General features: G+C 41.4%; 1 protein-coding gene across 1 annotated transcript in view; it reads right to left on the bottom strand.

The window, feature by feature from the left end:
- The window catches only part of LRRN1 (leucine rich repeat neuronal 1), a 38501-nt gene extending 30232 nt beyond the window's left edge, over positions 1-8269 (bottom strand). Inside the window, exon 1 of the mRNA XM_017664971.3 lies at positions 7781-8269. The gene's annotated coding sequence lies outside the window, so the exon portion shown is untranslated. The remainder of the gene's footprint in view (positions 1-7780) is intronic.
- Positions 8270-17979: the final 9710 nt, after the last annotated feature.

Here is a 17979-nt window from a genome sequence, read left to right as displayed (position 1 = left end):
GGTCTTCAGTGGTTTCTATCATGGTCAGATGAGTTAATATAGATTCCATTAGTGTCTTGGAAACTCAAGTCACGGCTGAACTTCCATATAACTCTCACTCATGATCTTGGAAATCACAGAATTATGAAGATGAAAAGAACCATGAGTGGTTCATAAATTTCTCAGTCTTCCTTCTCACAAGAAAACACTACACCATCCTAGAGAAGTGAGAAGTTGTTACATCTTTAAGACCTTGAGAGAAGGCTCTCTCTAAAAATTCATTTTGATGTGCAAGTTTAGTATTAAAAACAAAAACATAAACCTCTCAGTATGGAAACTAATATGCCTCCCCTGTTGTGTGGATGTATACACTGGTCATGATTATGTGGAAGTAAAGTTAAAAAAGCCCTGCCAAGAAAAGAAAGCACAAAAATCAAACAAAACCAGCAAACTATACCGCTATTGTATTTCTGTGCTAGGCAGAATACCCTCAGTTCTTTCCACATGTTCTGGGGTGTCTCATTTTCTTACCCTAGTATCACTCTCCTATGAACCTTTCTTCCTAGCCTGTCATGGAAATTTTTTTAAACTTCCAAGGTCATCTTCTGATAAGATACTAGAGAGAAAGTCTAATTAGTCCTTGGGTGTTGGGGAAACCCAGCTTAAGTTTCCCTGCATGGTACATTTTATTCAATGCATCCCAGGTCCTTGCAAGGGCCTGGGATGCATTGAATAAAATGCTAGAATGCTAGAATGCTAAATCACTGCCATACCCTTCCCCGTTCTGACTCCGCAGTTCAGGAAGCAGCCTCAGTGTGAATGGAAAAGGCATTGGGTCTGAAAGAGGCAGAGAGCCGCGGGGCTTATCCCAGCTTCAGCCTCCCCTTAGATGTGTGACCTTAGACAAATTCAACTTGAGCCAGCAAGAGGCAACTTGTCACTCCTCTTCTTTTACAGTTAAACCTTAGAGATGTATTAAGTGACTTGTCCAAGGTCACACTGAACCTCTCTATGGCCCTGGATGCTCAGTTATTGAAAAAAGGGGGAAAGAATAAGAATGCTTGGTGTGTCAGAATGTTACAGGTCAAATGAGATACGTATTTCAGGACTCTGCACAATTTGTTCTAAAACATGAGGCATGATTCACTTTCTTTGTGAACTCAGCCCCACCTTCTCTTCACGCAGTTTTTGCTGTTCTGTATTTCTTGCTACTGACTTTCATAGTTTCCAGCCTCCTTTCTTGCTTGCTCTAGACATTCTGAATTCTGAGTCCTACGAGGACTTACAAATCCATCCCAGTTAAGAGTTCTCAACACACTGAAGGAGTGTACCTTCTCTCAAGCAACCATCCCACTCACTTGTGCTCAGTGAGCCTAGATCTAAAATTGTCTCCTACTGAACACTCAGGCTCCAGGTGAGAGGCTCTTCTGTGAGTTAACTGGTTTGTCCTAAAACCTTCGCTGACACCCAAAATCTAATTAAGGCTCCTCCTACTGCAGCTCAGAGGCTCACACTTTCGCCATCATGGCACACTTCACTGTACTTGTCCTTTCTGTAACCCTATGAACTTAAAAAACTCACAGTGGGCAGGGCTGAGGTCGGCTAGAGCAGTGTTTCTCCGCCTTGGCCCCAGTGACAGTGGAACAGGTAATTCTCTGTTGGAGGATGTCCTGCCTATTTTAGGATATTTAGCAGTACCCCTGGCTTCTACTCACTAGGTGCCAGTAGTACCCTCCACCCTCAGCTGTGACAGCTGACAAAATGTCCACAGATATTCCCAGATATGCCCTTGGGGGCTAAATCACCCCCAGTTGAAAACCTCTGTGCTATATACCTAGCAAAGTGCCCTTGTCATACTGAGCACAATAAATATTTGTAGAATACACGATGGACAGAAACAAAATGCTTATGAAGAATTTAATGTATAAGCTGCGGAAAAATCAGAGCTAATTTTTTTCTGGCTTTAGGACCTCCTACAATGCCTGGCACACAGCTGAGGCTCACTCTATCTAGAGATAGATCTATCTATCTATCTATCTATCTATCTATCTATCTATCTATCTATCTATCTATCTATCTATCTATGTATCTATCTACCTACCTACCTACCTACCTATCTTCCTTGGGTAAACAACGGTTCTGTGGTCAAAAACAGCTTCCTGTTCCCAAAATTCTTTCCCTCAAGAAGGTCTAGGTGAGGTGGTGGGTGATTGTCATATTAGAGGGAGAACATTTTAAAAAGAACAACAAATCTCTTAGCTGTGGAATTAAAACCAGAAAAATCAGTTAGATGCAAAAAAGAGCATCATGGCTGTGTCCCCCAGACCTTTAGCTCTCAATTTAGTCATGGCATTTGGGGCAGAAACAGAACCGTTTGTAGTGGTGATACCAGAAACATCTAGCATTCCTGGATTCTTTTAAAAACATAACTTGGCAAGATGCAGGACATCTAGAAGGTCACACATTTCAGTCATTAGTGTCAGAGCTGGGAAATGAGCCTGTGCCTTCCTGACTCCCTGTACAGTACTGATTACAGTGATTATTATGGATGCAAATTAAGACTTATTACTATTGTGAAATAACAATGCAGGTTAATGATATTCTTTATTGCCATGCTAACATTTTTTCTAGAGGGGAAAATTATAGGCATGAAACCAATTAAGCAACCTTTCTTTCTTTGTAAAGCTTTTTTAGTGTTCCTAAATGAAGATTCTCTTTGTGCTTACTGCTTAATAGTATAAACCGAGTTTTTGTCTCTTAGGTCTTACTGAGATGGATGCTGTCCATTTTTCCTGTATGAATTGAAAATGACTATGCTAATATATTACCTCACAAAGGGCAGTCATAAATAGGAAGAACAAATATTTTGAAATGAATATTTAACGGACATCTCCTGTAGAGGGGAGGCATTGTTGGAAATGCCTCTTTTGGAAATCTTTGTTAGCTAGAGGCTTGCGATAACCCCTTCCTGGACACCACTGTAGGACAGCTCTCCTCCCGTGATTGAAATGGTGGCTCCAGAAAACAATGGCAGACTAATTTATATATCTCCCCAACTTTCAATAGTTGTCCTTTACTCCCAAGTCTACAAAACGTCTGCCACAAGAACCTTTCATGTAGAAGGATGTCATGTCACATGTATGGTGTTAATGTAACTATGGTAACCAAAAAATGCCACCAGTATGTCTGTTTCATATACAAATGAGGGGATAGCTGTGGAGTCCACATGTCTGCCAGTCATATAATAGATGTGAGTGAGGATGGCCTGGGTCAGAAAATCACAACTCATTTATATTAATCAGAGCTTTCAAAAAATAGTCTCACCCCTGGGCTGTAAAGGGTGTAAATGGAAGGCAGAAAGCCACTGTAAAAGCAGCCTTCCCTCACAGCTTTGCAAAGGAAGCATGGTATGTACATAGCTGGTGCAGCGTCTGTGCAGGGTACCGCCATGTCAAGAGGGGGCTGGCTTTTGGTGTGTATCATTGCATGGTTAAGTCAACATTCACTGCATCTCAGGGATGATTTTCAGTGTATTAAGTATAACTGTTCCATCTAAGTTAAATGTTTACCTTAGTTGTGGTACTGGAGGCACAGGTTCCATAAACCTTTAACAGTTTCACTGATTAAGTTAGTCCTTCCAGCTCTAATTATTCAATCCTGTCATGTTACAAATGAGAAAACTCAGGGTTGGCGGGGTTAAGAAACTGATCCAAGATCAGCTAGTTATGAGCAGATAATAGCTTTCTTACCAGTCAAATAACTATTAAAATTGCTAATAACATTCTACCTTTACTAGACCTTTTGAAAATGTTAAGAAGTAAAAAATAAAATAATATGTAAGCCTGCATATAATATTTCTTTTAAAAAAGCATATTGAGTGATATGCTTAATCATTCCAAACAGTGGCTGTAAGTTCTGTAAATACATACTATATTATTTTATCAAGTACTGTAACTGCAGTTGCAATAAACCATTGACTGTATTTGTCTACATTTCAAGACTCAGAGGCTATACTCTGATATATCCATAAAGTAGATGAATGATAGTATGTTAAAACAAGAAAATTTAAAAAGGAAAACTTCATTTAAGAAGATGTGTAGAATGAATGGTCACTGAAGTATTGAATTTTACAAATAGGGTTTAATTTTTATCTCTATTCTGTACTTTAAGCCAAAACAAGAGAAAATACATGTTTTCCAGACTTCATCTATATAATTATAATTTCAGCCTGAATAAGATACTAATCAAAGCTCTACTCATGAGTTAAAGATACTTTCATTGTTCCCAGAAACCAAAATATAATTCTAAAATAGGATTTGCTTTATCTCCAGACTGGCTTAACCCAAAATAGATGTTCAGCATAATAAGTTTGAAAAATTAAATACAACATTTGAGTAACCTTACATTAGTTTTCAAGTGACTCATTCAAAGAACCATTATTTTGTAGCCTAAAAATAAATTTTAAGAAAGCATAATCAAAGTCTAGTAAAAAATGACATCCAGGTCCTATTATTTAACATATATTGTTTATGGCATATGGCTTATTTATTGTGGCATAAAAAGCCCACCATTCTGATTTTTTTCATAATCATACCGAACTGGCTTGTGAAGTAGGGGCTGAGTTTTTTAGTACTTAACTGTTCCCATGAGTATCCCTGCTTTAGAATATGAGGTTATTGCCCCAGCAGTTCAGATCAAGAAGCTAGCCTAGAAGGGCCTGCCCAGAGAAAGATCAATGGTTGAGTTTTCCTTTGTGTTTTTGGAATTCCAGACACTACCCAGAGCTACCTGTGTTGTTGTTTAGAAACGGGTCTGTAGTTTGATCTGATCTAAGATTTTATTTAGCAGAGTGATTCTTTTCTAACATTTAGTACTTCTTCACTTTTATTTACCAAGGAATGAACTCTAATCTTTCCTTTCCTTAGAATTGCAGAATAAAGATTTCACAAAGACATGATAATAGCCAAAGATAAGTTCTCACAAATATGAGGCTTTGGTCATTTTAAAGTTACCAGTTTTTTTTTCCAAAAATACCTAGGTGGTAACTTTACAATAAAATGATTTATAGCCTAGTTTAGAGATGTCAACTGCGTTTTATTGTGAACCCTCAAGACCATAATGAAGACAGAATCCCAGGCTTAAGTCACATAAGAGTTTATATAATGATTTGCTACCTCCTGACTTCTAGACAGAAAATGTAATCTTGGCTATAACATTCACTCCCTTAAATTTAACTCATTCATTTTTTCCCCTCATGGGAAAATACTGCCTTATGCATGAAAGTCACTGAACCAGCAAAAAATAACTTAAAGAAACATTTAAAATAGCAGACTAACATCTGTTGCCCAATCCCCCACCAAATACTGAGCCCTCAAAACAATGTTGTCTTTTTTTTGGTTGTATTTTAATGTCCTTTTCAGTGACTATATAGAATACAGGGGCAAATGCTGTTCAGTGAATAGAGGCTTTTGCCCTTCAACAGTGTTTGAGACTGACAAAAGAAGAGGCCACTAGGCTGGCTTGTCAGTAGGTATAATCCCCAGGGCTCACGTGCAGTCCACACCGCCTGCCTTTTGTTCAGCGATCATCCAGCACCAGGAGGTAAGCAGTGCAGTGGTCTCCTAGTTAATGTTAAGACAAGGCAGAAATTTCCCTGCTTTGGGGTCCATTGAGTGACTGCCTCCCCATTCACTGTTCTGTCCTGTGACCCAACAACCTCTCAGGTGACTAAGGAGGAGAAGGTTTCATCACCTGCAGTTCCATAAGTTTGGTGCTTTAACAACTACAATAATTTTGACTGGACATTGAACATTCTAGTCTTCATATCAGTTAACTATAACTATCTCCTATGTTGTATATCTCTGAGGATGGAGAGCAAATGTGATCAGCTGGTAGAAATACAAAAAGAAAAAGAAAAGAAAGTCTAAAAGTTGGGAGGTCAATTCAGAAATCACTTCAAACTACCAGAAGAGGATTAAAGTTACTGTCTGCTTCACATAAACATTTTCCTCATTAGCACAGAACATCCAACTTGAATATTGCACAAAAATATATAGCCAGGTAAAGAGCAAGCAGTACTTTGAGCTTTCAGTACAACACTCAGAGAATTTGGCTCTTGCATAAAGGTGTCAGCAAGCCATGGAATTCCCAAACAGAAAAATTCACACTGCGCCTTTATTCCATTTTCTTAAGGTCTATTGTCAACTAAAGACTCCTTGTCTTTTCAAATTCCTTCATGTGAATGGATGAGGCCAGACATCTGCCAGGATCCCTTACATTTGCATGCAAATCAGAGACTTGGGAGCACACATGGCCCCAGAGCCACCACCACCACTTTTACTCTTGACCTAACACTGATCAAAGTACCTTCCTGAACTTCACACTCCTGTAACCCTAGCTCTTAGAAACGAAGTAGTAAGCATATTCAAGTAGTAATTATTTAGACCGTCCTGGCAAAGCAAATTGCAAAACAAAACATACTGTCTTTCAGAAAATCCTACAAGCAAAAGCCCAAGTCAGCAATACCTGTTACCTCGTTAAGTCTCACTTCTTTATTATCTAGGTCTGGGAATGAAAATGTTAATGGTGGTATGAAACTTAGAGAACGGTTCATTTTCCTGTACTATTGTCCTTTGCCTGTGCGGTTCAAATGCCTCAAAAACCATTCACACTCTCGTCATTCATTGCCAGGCACTGTTCTTGGCACAGGGGCTAAAGCGGTGAACCTAGCAGGTGAAGTCTTGGTCTCTCAGTGTGCATGTTCCACAGCCGAATCTCCCTCCCAGTCCAAGCATCCATCCCGGCTCCCTAGTAACCGTCCCGGGACGGCTTTTCCCTCCTGACTCGGGCGCGCGGCGCTCCGCCAGCTGCTGGATCTTTCTGCCCCACCGCAGCCTGCCAGGCAGGGACTCCCTCCACGGAAGGCGGTCGCTGCGAGGCCCTGGGAAGCACCAAGACGACGGCTGCCCACACCCCTCCACGCAGCACAAAGGACACTCGCTGGCAAACTTTCCTCTCTACCGACGCCAGCGGAGCGGGGAACCCAGCACGGGCTCCGTTTCTGGAGCCGAGCGAGGCTTCCCTGACATTTCAGCATCCCCGGCGAACCTCGTGAGGCTTTGACCAGTTCTAGGTTCAGAGCATGTAGAGTGTGGTCTTTTCTCCATTTAGACCTCCCGACAATTGAGTAGATTGTTCTGAATGCTCTGACTTGATACACTCAACGCTTTGCAAATTACGCCCTTTGCTTCTTTCTTTCACCAACAAGGCCACCACCACCAACACATCCTCTTTTCTCTTCCCACAACATCTCACCTTCCTTTTCCTTTCCCTCTCTCCGACCTCTTTCTAACTCCTCGGGGCCCCTTTCGCGCCCTTCTGAGACCCCGGCTGCCTACCCCGATCCCATCCCAGCAGCCCTCCTTCCTCCGGGTCTGCGGGCACCACGCTCCCCCGCGATGGTTCCTGAAATTCAGCGGGCTTGCCTCCTGACACAGCCATTTGCCTCTTTCTGCCTGGCCTTCCTTCCGAACTATCGCTCTACCCCACCCCAGTGTGTTTTGTTCCCCCGCCCCCCTTCCTTGGCGCTGGGGAAGGCGTGGGGGTACTAGATTCCCGTTTCCCCGACTTGGTCATTTCCCCCAGCTCGAAGAGCCGCGCCCCCTCGTACCCCTTAGGCCCGCAATCTTATCCCGCGGTTCCCCAGACCTTCTCGGGTTCGCCACGACGCCAAGTTTGCCTTGACTTCCCCTCGCTGCCGCCCACACCTCTCGCCGTCGCCCGGTTGGTTGAGCGCACTTACCCCGAGGCTCGGCTGGCGGGGATGTCGGGGTGCGCACGGGCCGGGCACCCGCGGCGGCAGCAGGAGGGAGAGGAGGAGGACCAGCTGAACAGCGCCTCCCCACCAACCCGCAGCGTGCACAGGCTCCTTGGGGGCCCCCCTAGCAGAGAACCGAGATGGGATGCGAGGCAGTGACACGAGCAACAGCTGCTGCGCGGGCCTCGACTCAATCAGGCTCTCGCGCGCCGGGGCACACAGGCAGGCAGGATTGGGAAGGAGGGTAGAATTGGGGTGCAGAGGGCGGGGCAGAGAGCGGCCAGGTGCCGAGGAAGGTGCCCAGGGCGCCTAGGGATGCCACCGCGCGGTTACCACCGCCCGGGCTAACGCCGCCGGCCCCTCTCCCCACCCAGAGGTCGCTGCAGGCGCGGGCGCACGGGCCTCGCCCAGCTCCCGGCTTGCTGCCGGCGCCCTCGGTGCGCCCTGCTTTGTGCTCCCCGCAGCCGGCGTGCACCTGGTGTAAGCAAAAGCGGTCAGCTGATGGGCTGTGCACTGATTGGCTGCCTCGCGGTCTCCTCCCCTCCCGCCCGACCCCCTTCCTGGCCTCCCGCCCCCGGCTCAATCCCGTGCTGGGGCACCATCTGTAGTCAGCCCAACAAAGGCGCAGCGCCTCGGGTCCCGAGTGGCCCGGCAGCCCTGCACCGCAGCCGCTGCCGCTGCAGGGAGCAGCCTGCCGCCGCTTTTTGTCTGGGGGACGACAGGCTGTGGCTGGGTTAGGGAGGCAAGCACCCTGCCGTTTCTTAGCAAAAGACATACCAAAAAAAAAGCCCGTGCTGGGGGGCCAGCCAGGCGCAATGGGATCAGATTTCTCCGCAGCGTAATTGTGCTCAGGGGCTGAGAAGCAGATAAAATTCAACCCGGGGGAGACCCAAGTTTTAGGATTAAATCTGACCCTACGTCTTTGCATGTTGATTCCTTCGGTTGTGTGTGCATGCCCCTGTGTGTGTATATGCCTCAGTGTGCATACACGCCTCAACTGATCTTCGCCCTTGCCGCGTGAAGTAGTATTTGCGATCATTTAAATGAATGGCGAAGCCATTTCTGATTTAGGGAGAGTTTCAGAAAACGTTTCTGAAACTTTGTAATTACAGCTTTCTGATTTGTTTGGTGTGAAACTTGTATTTAAATAAGCAGTGAATTGAGGATGCCGTTTGTTTGGAATGGGGGATCTCTGAGATCAAGGAATGAGAATGCGTCTTTGGAAATGGCTCATGAACCTGATTCTCCACTTCCAGTGGCGAGCTTAAGCCAGGCTCCAGGAAAGTTCTGGGTACTTGCTATTGAGAAATCTGTTTTAAACTAGAGAATTATTAACCTCTCAGCTGTAGACAGCTTTGAGGGAGAATGTGGTGACAGTTCCTGATAATGTCCAAGCTTGGAACTTCTGGAAAGTTTGGAAAGATACATTATTACAGAATCATTTTCTGAATTCCTTGAAGACATAAATTTAATAGCAATAATCTTATACCTTGATCCCGATAGCACTTCCTGGAGTCTTTCACAGATGTCTGCTAAATATTTGATGCTCTAATGTGTCCTGAAATGTTATCATGAAACTGGCATGTAAATACCAATGGATCACAGTGTGCCTTACAAAACTCTAGGGAAAGAATGATTAGGATTCAGGGTAGAATGTAGGTGAAAAGTAGAGCAGCTATACAAAAAGGCCCATTGTAATGAGGGTGGGAGGATGATGCCTATAAATGATTTTAAAACTTTCAAAGCGAGTTGAGTCTAGAACTTTACCCCAGGTCCATACTTGGGTGTCTTTCCCCCTTTCTCATACTAATTATATGTTGTTTGGAGTTTGTCTGAAAGAAGGTGGGCCTTTGGTGGAAATACAGAACTTGAATGATCAGGGAAAGATAGAACATGTATTTCTTGGGAATCTCCATCAAGTTTCACAAACTCTTTCTGAGAGCAGAGGGGAAATGATGCTGTACCCTGCATAGTGGGGTTTTACACAGGTATATCCTATGGGGCAGTTGGAGCAGTTAATGGTGGTAGGTAGTTTTTCTTTCTAGGAGGCAAGATCTGTCAGCCTCCAGGTTTGGGAAGAGATTCCATGAGAACGGTATGACACCCAGCTGAGAAGAAACCAAGTCAAACATAAGTATGTGAGCTTTGAAACCAGGCCCAACCTGCTTTAAACCCAAGTGCTGCAATTTATGAGATGTGTCCCTCTGGGGCAGGTCACTTTACGTCTTTAAGCCTTAGTTTCTTTGGCTGTAAAGTGGGCTTAATAATGGCACCTATCCCAAAGAGTTGTGCTGGTTAAGGAAGAGGAAGCATGTGAAATGCTTTGTGAAGTTCTTGCATATAGTAAGCATTTAACAAGTATAAGCACCAGGCATTATTAACCAGGTAGCGAAGACCAAAAGAGGACACCAGGTCTGACAGGCGGGCTGGTTGTTCAGAGAACTGACACAGCTGACAGAATATCTTAAAGGCACTAGCAACTCCAATGAGAGAAGCAGACTCTGTCTCCCCAGTGTTCAATCCATTTCTTTTTAAATCAGCATATCACTTTAAAAAACTGATTTCTTTCTTCCCCAAGGCAAGAGTGACAAAGGAACTCTGCTTTTTTTGCTTGACCAGTCCATTGATTTGGCTCTAGACTGAAGGAGCATTATCATTAGAAAGAAATGTATGTGTCAGAGGTGGGGAAGGAGCTTGAGCAGGAGGATGGGGATTGCTGTGTGTTGGACACATTGCTGTGGGATAGAAGGGGGCAAATGCAGGCTTAGCAATCAAAAAGGTGTCTGAAATTTGGTCCAATGACAGAAAATTTGGTGAACTGCCTAAATGGTTGCTTGGTCCAAATTTTAGGAACAACCATTTTGTGACTCTGCAAATGGATTTCTGGATTCTTTCAACCAACTGACACTTAAAGGTCCAGGACTTTATCTTAATATTTATTTATTTCAGTCATTGTAGACCTTGGAGGCTTTGGAGAAGAATGAAAGTAGATAGAAAGGCCTAAGATTTCCCAAGAGAGCCATATCTTACTGTTGATCTACGAGGAGTTCTTGCTCGTGGAGCTGGCCTTGTCGAGATAACTACACATCCCTCCTGGGTCCCCCACCATCCCCTTGAGGTTCTTTAGTTTCAGTTTGAAAGAGCGTTGTAATTGTATATGCCTAATTGTACTGATTCACGTGATAAATGAGGGGAGAAAAAGAAAGATGAAACTTTAGATGGTGATCATATTAGAATAATCTTTAAAAGAACGTCTGTATTTTGCAAACAAAACTATAATATGACATCTAAAGCCACAATTTTTAAGTTGAAAATATGTCTTCCTCTAATGAAATATGAATAGAGTGCTGGTAGTCAGTGTTCCTTCCAGCCTCTGAATTGATATAGTTTAAAAATGACCACCACCAAACTCTTAGAGGATGGTGACTGTACAACTCCTAATTATGTGACTATTGTGATTATTATTAACTTCCATATCAAATATGTTGTTTCTCTAAAAACTTTTGACATGAGTGAGTTTACTATATATACATAGTTCTTGTTCTTCTTGTTTTGTACCACATGCAAAATCATTCCAGTGTAAAAAAGCTGTTTGTTGAGGTTTTTGTAACTAAGTTTATTTTAGCATTTGTGTCTAATAATTTGACATGAAACTCAGATGACCAACCATCTCAGTATGCCTGAGACTCTCATTTAGTCCTAAAGGTCTCACATCTCACAAAACCCCTCAGTCTGGGGCAAAACAAGCTAGTTCTTTGCCCTAAATAGAACTCACATTAATAAGTGTATGTACTGTTGTGACTTTAGCTGGTATAATCTTGCAGGTACACTAAATAGCCTTCTTATGTGTGATTGGATCAGGAATTCTGTTTCCACTTGTAGAACTTAATTGCTGCAGAGCCCTCGAAAGTTACCTAATCCATTCTCTTCATTTTTATAGATAAGGAAAATAATCCCTAGAAAGGGCCTCTGCTGGTTTGTTAATAAAGAGTACACTAAAAAGCTAGACTGCCATTTGAAGGCAGAGGTCAGATGGTCAGCTTCTAGTCCAGCACCCAGCATGTAACAGGTACTCAGTAAACATTTTTTGAACAAATGAACTGAACCAATAAATAAATGAATACCTTTATGTAATTAGAGCACCTTATATCATGAGCATTTTCTTCATATTCTTAAAAAGTCATTGAAATTATAATGCTTAATGGCTATATACTTCCACCATTCTTCTGTTGAGAAATAAGGGCTTTATCAGTTATTTCATATAATATACATACCATATATATATAGTTAACATACTTATTAGAAATGTCCTTCTATTGAGCTATAGATACTTAAAGTTCAGTTTGAATTACCGATTTAATATAATCAATTTTTTTCTATTTTCATTACTATTTACCTTTAGACAGCCTGACTTTACTAAGAAAATAAAAGTTTATTTAGGTTTATTGCTTTTATAATGTAAATATTTTAGTTGGTAAGAGAAGTTTAGAATCAAGTTTCTTAGTTTTCAATTATTTGCTTTCCGTTTTACTTTGCCTATATAATAATAGCTAACATAAATTAAGTACTTACACGGAGTAAGTACTTAAGTTGTTAACAAGGTACTACACTTGTTAATATTTCCTATATGGAGAGAAGCAGTATAATATAGTAGTTATGAGCTCTTGGTTTGTGCTGTTGAGATTGGTATTCCACCTCAACATAGCTGTGTGAATGTGAAAAAGTTACATAAACTCTCTGTGTTTATAAAAGTATATATATTATGGGGTTTATGAGTCTGTGCCTAGCATTTACTTAGTACTAGCATATTAGTTAATGTAATGTTAGATGCTTGAACAAATAAACTGAAGAACCCCAGAGGCTTAAATAGGGCAAGTTTATTTCATACTCACGTAACAAGTGTGTTTCTCACCAAGTGGACATAGTCATTCAGAGCCCAGACTGCTTCCGTTTTTGGTTCTTCCTCCTCTGTTCTGCTGACTTCCTTCCATTCCCACAGAGGATGAGGAAAAAAGAGAAATATAAACAAGGACCACCTGGGAAAACTTTATGAACCAGGCTAAGAAATGGCTTGCATCACCTTCCCCTACATTCTATTGGCAAGAACTCAGATACATAGCTACACCTTTCAGCAAGGGAAGATGGGGAATGTAGAGGTGTGTGCCTGAAAGGTAGAGGAAGAAATTCTGCAGCATACACTGATCTACATTAAAATTATAGCAACATATTTTAGAAAGACAGCAGTCTCTCCTGTCAGCTCTTATCTTACTTAATCCTCGTAATGAATCTGATAAAGTAGGAGGGAGAGAATGTCTGGATCAGGATCATACAGCAAGTGAAAGGCCATCATCACAGCAAACAAAATACATCTGAAACAGCTAATAGACAGGGCTTTCAAATTCTTGGCTCCTCTTAAAACTGTTCTTGGCTGTTTGCCAACCTGATTACCATTACCACCTTGCCTTCCCAAAGTTCCCGGAGACCTCAAGCAAGGATAGGAAGACTGTCAGCTGCCCCATCAGTCATTTATACTCCATTTTCTTTCAGTACCTATAAAACCTTAAGGAAGTTCAGAATTGTTTCTCATAAGATAATGCTTAGAGACTACTGCCCTGGAATTCAGTGTCCCTATTACCATAAATTTAATATCCACATTTACTTTTAGTCCTAGGGGCCTACCAGGCTGTAAAAGAAAGATTGGCAGGTAGAGTAGACACAACTGGTTTATATACATTCTGCAGAAACACTGAGGCTCACAGAATTTTCCCTACATTTTATCTAAAACCTTCCTCTGTCAAGTTTGTCTGCATTTTGCCTGCACTTCAATTTATTTTTATAATAGAGATGCTCACGCTTTTTATCTCTGTGCATGTTAACAGTCTCTTCTGGTAAGACATAGCCCATATTCCATTTTCATGGATAACTAAGTACTCGTTTACCAGATTAATCATCTGCTGAAATCCTTACTCTCTTAAATTTGATTCAAATTTTACCCTTGATTTTGTATCTGTGCTTAAACCTTGCACTGAACACACTCTGTCTTTTGGAGAATGGACTTAATTTTTGAGTTTTGTGACTTCAGGAATGAAAAGCTGAAGAGAGGTATGTGATATATAAATGGTGATTTATGCTAGTCATTAGAAGCAAGTCCATATTGTAATTCAGTTCAACCAGTGCCATCAGTTTGAGGGTTGAAAAGAACCTTAGAGATAATCTGGCACAACCCTCTCATTTTATAGATGAACAAACTCAAGTGCCTGGGACACTAACACTTCCATGTATTTCAGAGCATCTGGGAAATTGACCCAAGGTCATACCGCTATTTAACAGGAGCACTAAGCCTAGAGCGTAGTTCTCTTGATATTCAGGTCAGGAATCTCTCTAATGTTAGCATGACCGTAATGACGATCCTCAGGCCTCCCAGAAGTCTGTGAATATACTCTCAGGAGTCAGCTAGGTTGCTATAAGAAATCTTTATATATCTGATTCCAGTGATAATAAGAAAAATTAATATAAGCTTATTCTGAATCATCTGAGTGACCTTCTTATAATTGAATGCAGACAATGACATCTAGCGCCAATGTCTTTGTTTGTGTTTATGATCATGTTGATGCCAAACAGTACCACTTAAACGAGAGTTGGAGTTAACGAGAGAAAAGCAGAGAAGTTTTGATGTATAAATGATGTCTTTTCACCAGGTAAAGGCCAAATGATTTCTGCGTGTATTCTAAGAAAGGTCCACAGAAATTTCATGAGTTTAAGGTGAAGAGAGAAAAAACATGGGTGAGAAAACCAAGTCACCTATGACATGTAATAGTCTAAGCATGCAAAAAGAGAAGAAAAAAATAGATTATCAGTACCATAATCACACTCCAAGAGGTGTCTTAATTTCAGAAAAAAAGAAGGAAAAAAGTTCAAGTATTATATAAAATTGATGGTTGAATTTGTGTTTAACTGGTTTGGTAGATTTTTTTTAACAGTTTTAGGTAGTTAGATATAATTGCTGGTGTGATTTGAATTGTGTCCCCCACCAAATTCATATGTTAAAGTCCTTACCCCCCAGTACCTCAGAATGTGACCTGATTTAGAAATGGGGTCATTGCAGGTGTAATCAGTGAGTCACATTGGAGTAGGGTGGGCCCTGATCCAATATGACTAGTGTCTTTGTAAAAAGGGTAAATTTTAACATAGACGCACATACACAAGGGGAATGCCATGTGAAAACAAAGGCAGAGATCTCTGTGATCCTTCTACAGACTAAGGAACAAACCAAAGCTTACCAGCAAACCACCAGAAGCTAAGCAAAGTGGCCTGGAGCATTCTCCTGCACAGCCTCAGAACTGCTCAGCTCTGCCAATATCTCAATCCCCAACTTCCAGTTTTCAAAACTATGAAAATATAAATTGCTATTGTTTAAGTCACTCAGTTGGTTGTATTTTGTTACAGCAGCCCTTGGCAAACCAATACAATTGCCATACAATAAACTGCACATATTTAAAATGTATAATTTTGACCTTTGTATACACCTGTGAAACCATCTTCACAATCAAGATAATGAACATATCCATCACCTTCAAAGGGGTCTTTGTGCCTTTTTGTACTAGCTTCCTTCCTCCCCACCATGCCCTCTTCCTTGCTGCCCATCGGTAGAGTCAGTAAACTTACCTACTTTCTGTCATTGTAGACTTATCTGTATTTCTTAGAATTTCTTTCACTTAGCATAATTATTTTGAGATTCATCCATGATGTTGTGTGCATTAAAGTTTGCTAACTTATTGCTGAAAAGAACTTTATTACATGGACATACCAATAAGTTTATTCATTCACCTGTCGATGGACATGTGAATTGTTTCCAGTTTTTGCCTGTAATGCTGCTTTGGATATTTGTGTTCAAGTCTTTGTCTGGATATGTGCTTTCATTCTCTTGGGTAAATACCCAAACATGAAGTCACTGAATTATGTGGTAGATGTATCTTTTAACTTTTTATGAAAATGCCAGACTGCATTCCAAAATGGTGGCACCATTTTTCATTCCCACCACCAATGTGTGAGAACACCGTATGACTTGCACATTAAAAACTCTTGAAGATGAATTCCTTAAAGGAAGTAGGAACTCTTAGATCACAGTTACCACCCTCCCTGTTGCCTTACACAAAGCTTGATTCATAAACTTATGTTACCCAACTGTATGGTTTTGAATGTGCAATCTCTGATTTATAAATTGGTTCAGAAATGGCTATTCACAGTGTTAGTCACACGCTGCATGTGCATAAATCTCTAAGGAGACCTGGAGCAAAAATCAGAAGATAGTAGTGTGCCACTGACAAGTCATGTACCTCTCTCTCACTGTGCCATCGTCCATCTCTCAGCTTTAATGTGCCCCCAGAAAAGTCAGAGTAAAGATATCTGTCCAGTCTTCTTCCTCATAGGGTTGTTTTCTGGATCAAATCAAACTGTTCAGGGAAGCCTTTTGCAAACTGTGGGATATGTAGACTATTTTTTTCATGATGCCAGGATAGTGGACAACTCTTTGAGAGGTGGGTTTCCATAATGAGGTTCTCACAGATTGTGACAGCCTGGATGATGTGGAGGTGTCTAATATAGAGTACACTGGCTGATTGTACCTACGCCTTTCCCACTCATTCCTGGGCAGAAACAATTTATCAGCAGAACTTGGGACAAATGGCTAACTGCCCTCTAGGACAGTTTCTCTTGAAGTCTGAAAAGAGTCTGGGATTGGAAGGCAAGAGGCAATTTTCTGTGCAATATTTCCCATCATAGTTAAGTTTTTGCTGTAGTAATAATAAGTATAGCAGCTAACTCTTAATAAGCACATATTATATACTAGGTTCAATTTTGCATAAATCCCATGTGATTTTATGACAATCCCATAAAATAGATAAGTAAGATTATTACTGTCAGTTTTTCAGATGTGATCATTGAGATCCTAATGATTGTAGATTGCCCCAGACACCAGAGTTCATGCTCTTAGCTATGATATGATCTATAGTCTCTGATCCTATTTATGTTACAGTGGTATAATCGGGAGGGTCTGTACCATTTTGATGGGAAAAAATTTGAAATTAAAAAAACAGAAAGGAATTGAAGTAGTGTGCCAGGAACTGTCCTCAAATACCTTAATACTTTAAGGAAGTAGGACTATGAGGAACATTACTCATATTTTATTAGAGTAAGAGTGATATTCACAAAATAGTAAGATCTGAAAGTCGACAGTGGGGGATTTGAAAATTTGTGAAATGTAAAAGGCAATGAAATTTCAATTTGTAACACTGGAAGTTGTTGAGAGGTGTGCAGGTAGGGCCAGCCTTGGGCTACGTAGTTTATTTTTAAGGGCTGAGCAATCATACTACACATAGTTTGCCAAGGACTGATTCCTGGAATGTTACTTGGTGAGCCTATAATGAGAATTGGATTCTAGATTAAGCTTTACCACTGATAGTTTTCACTTCTCCAAACCCCAGTTACTTTATGTGTAAAATGAAGCAGCTGTTTGAATGTATGTTCACATTTTCTTCCCAACAGAATTATTTGGTTAAGTTAAATCATAAGGAAGTAACACATTAAGACATGAAAGCCTCCTCACCGTTGTCACTGTTGCCTGTCACTTGCTGCCCTAGGCACCATGGAATAGAATCCAGAAACCCTGAACAGCTCTCCCTGTCTGATGATGCTGCCATTGTCTTTGCCAGAAGATCTGGGTCCCCAGCCTGTGGCTGCCTGTTCTTGTAGCTCTCTTGTATCTCTGTGTTGCTTAACTGAACCCAGGCCCTGTGCAGGGCAGGAAGCCAGCTAGAAAGTGGTTGGACTGGGTGCTGGGTAGGCCAGCTCACCGTATTTGCAGTCATTGCTCAGTGAAGATGGCTGGAGCAGGAGCCCCTACTGAACCTTCACCATCACTGCTCCTTGACAATGAGGGATCCTGTTGGCTGGTCACTCACTAAATAGGCTCCCAGAACTCTAAAGACTCAAGTTATAAAACCATCCAACTAGATTATTTCTAAGGTTCTCTCTAGTGCTAAAATTTCTTGACTCTGTGCATTTCCAAGGTTAAATTAAATTAGAGGTGTTTCAAGAAGTATTTTCCTGTAGGGCTTAGTACTTCCAAGATATTCTCTTTAATAAGGAGTAATTAAGAATATTATACTGAAGGGATATGACTTCAT

Source organism: Manis javanica, chromosome 3, assembly GCF_040802235.1.
Source record: "Manis javanica isolate MJ-LG chromosome 3, MJ_LKY, whole genome shotgun sequence".
In the NCBI taxonomy this organism is placed as follows: domain Eukaryota; kingdom Metazoa; phylum Chordata; class Mammalia; order Pholidota; family Manidae; genus Manis; species Manis javanica.
Note: the sequence above shows the minus strand (reverse complement) of the source record. Positions and strands in the feature narration are given on the sequence as shown.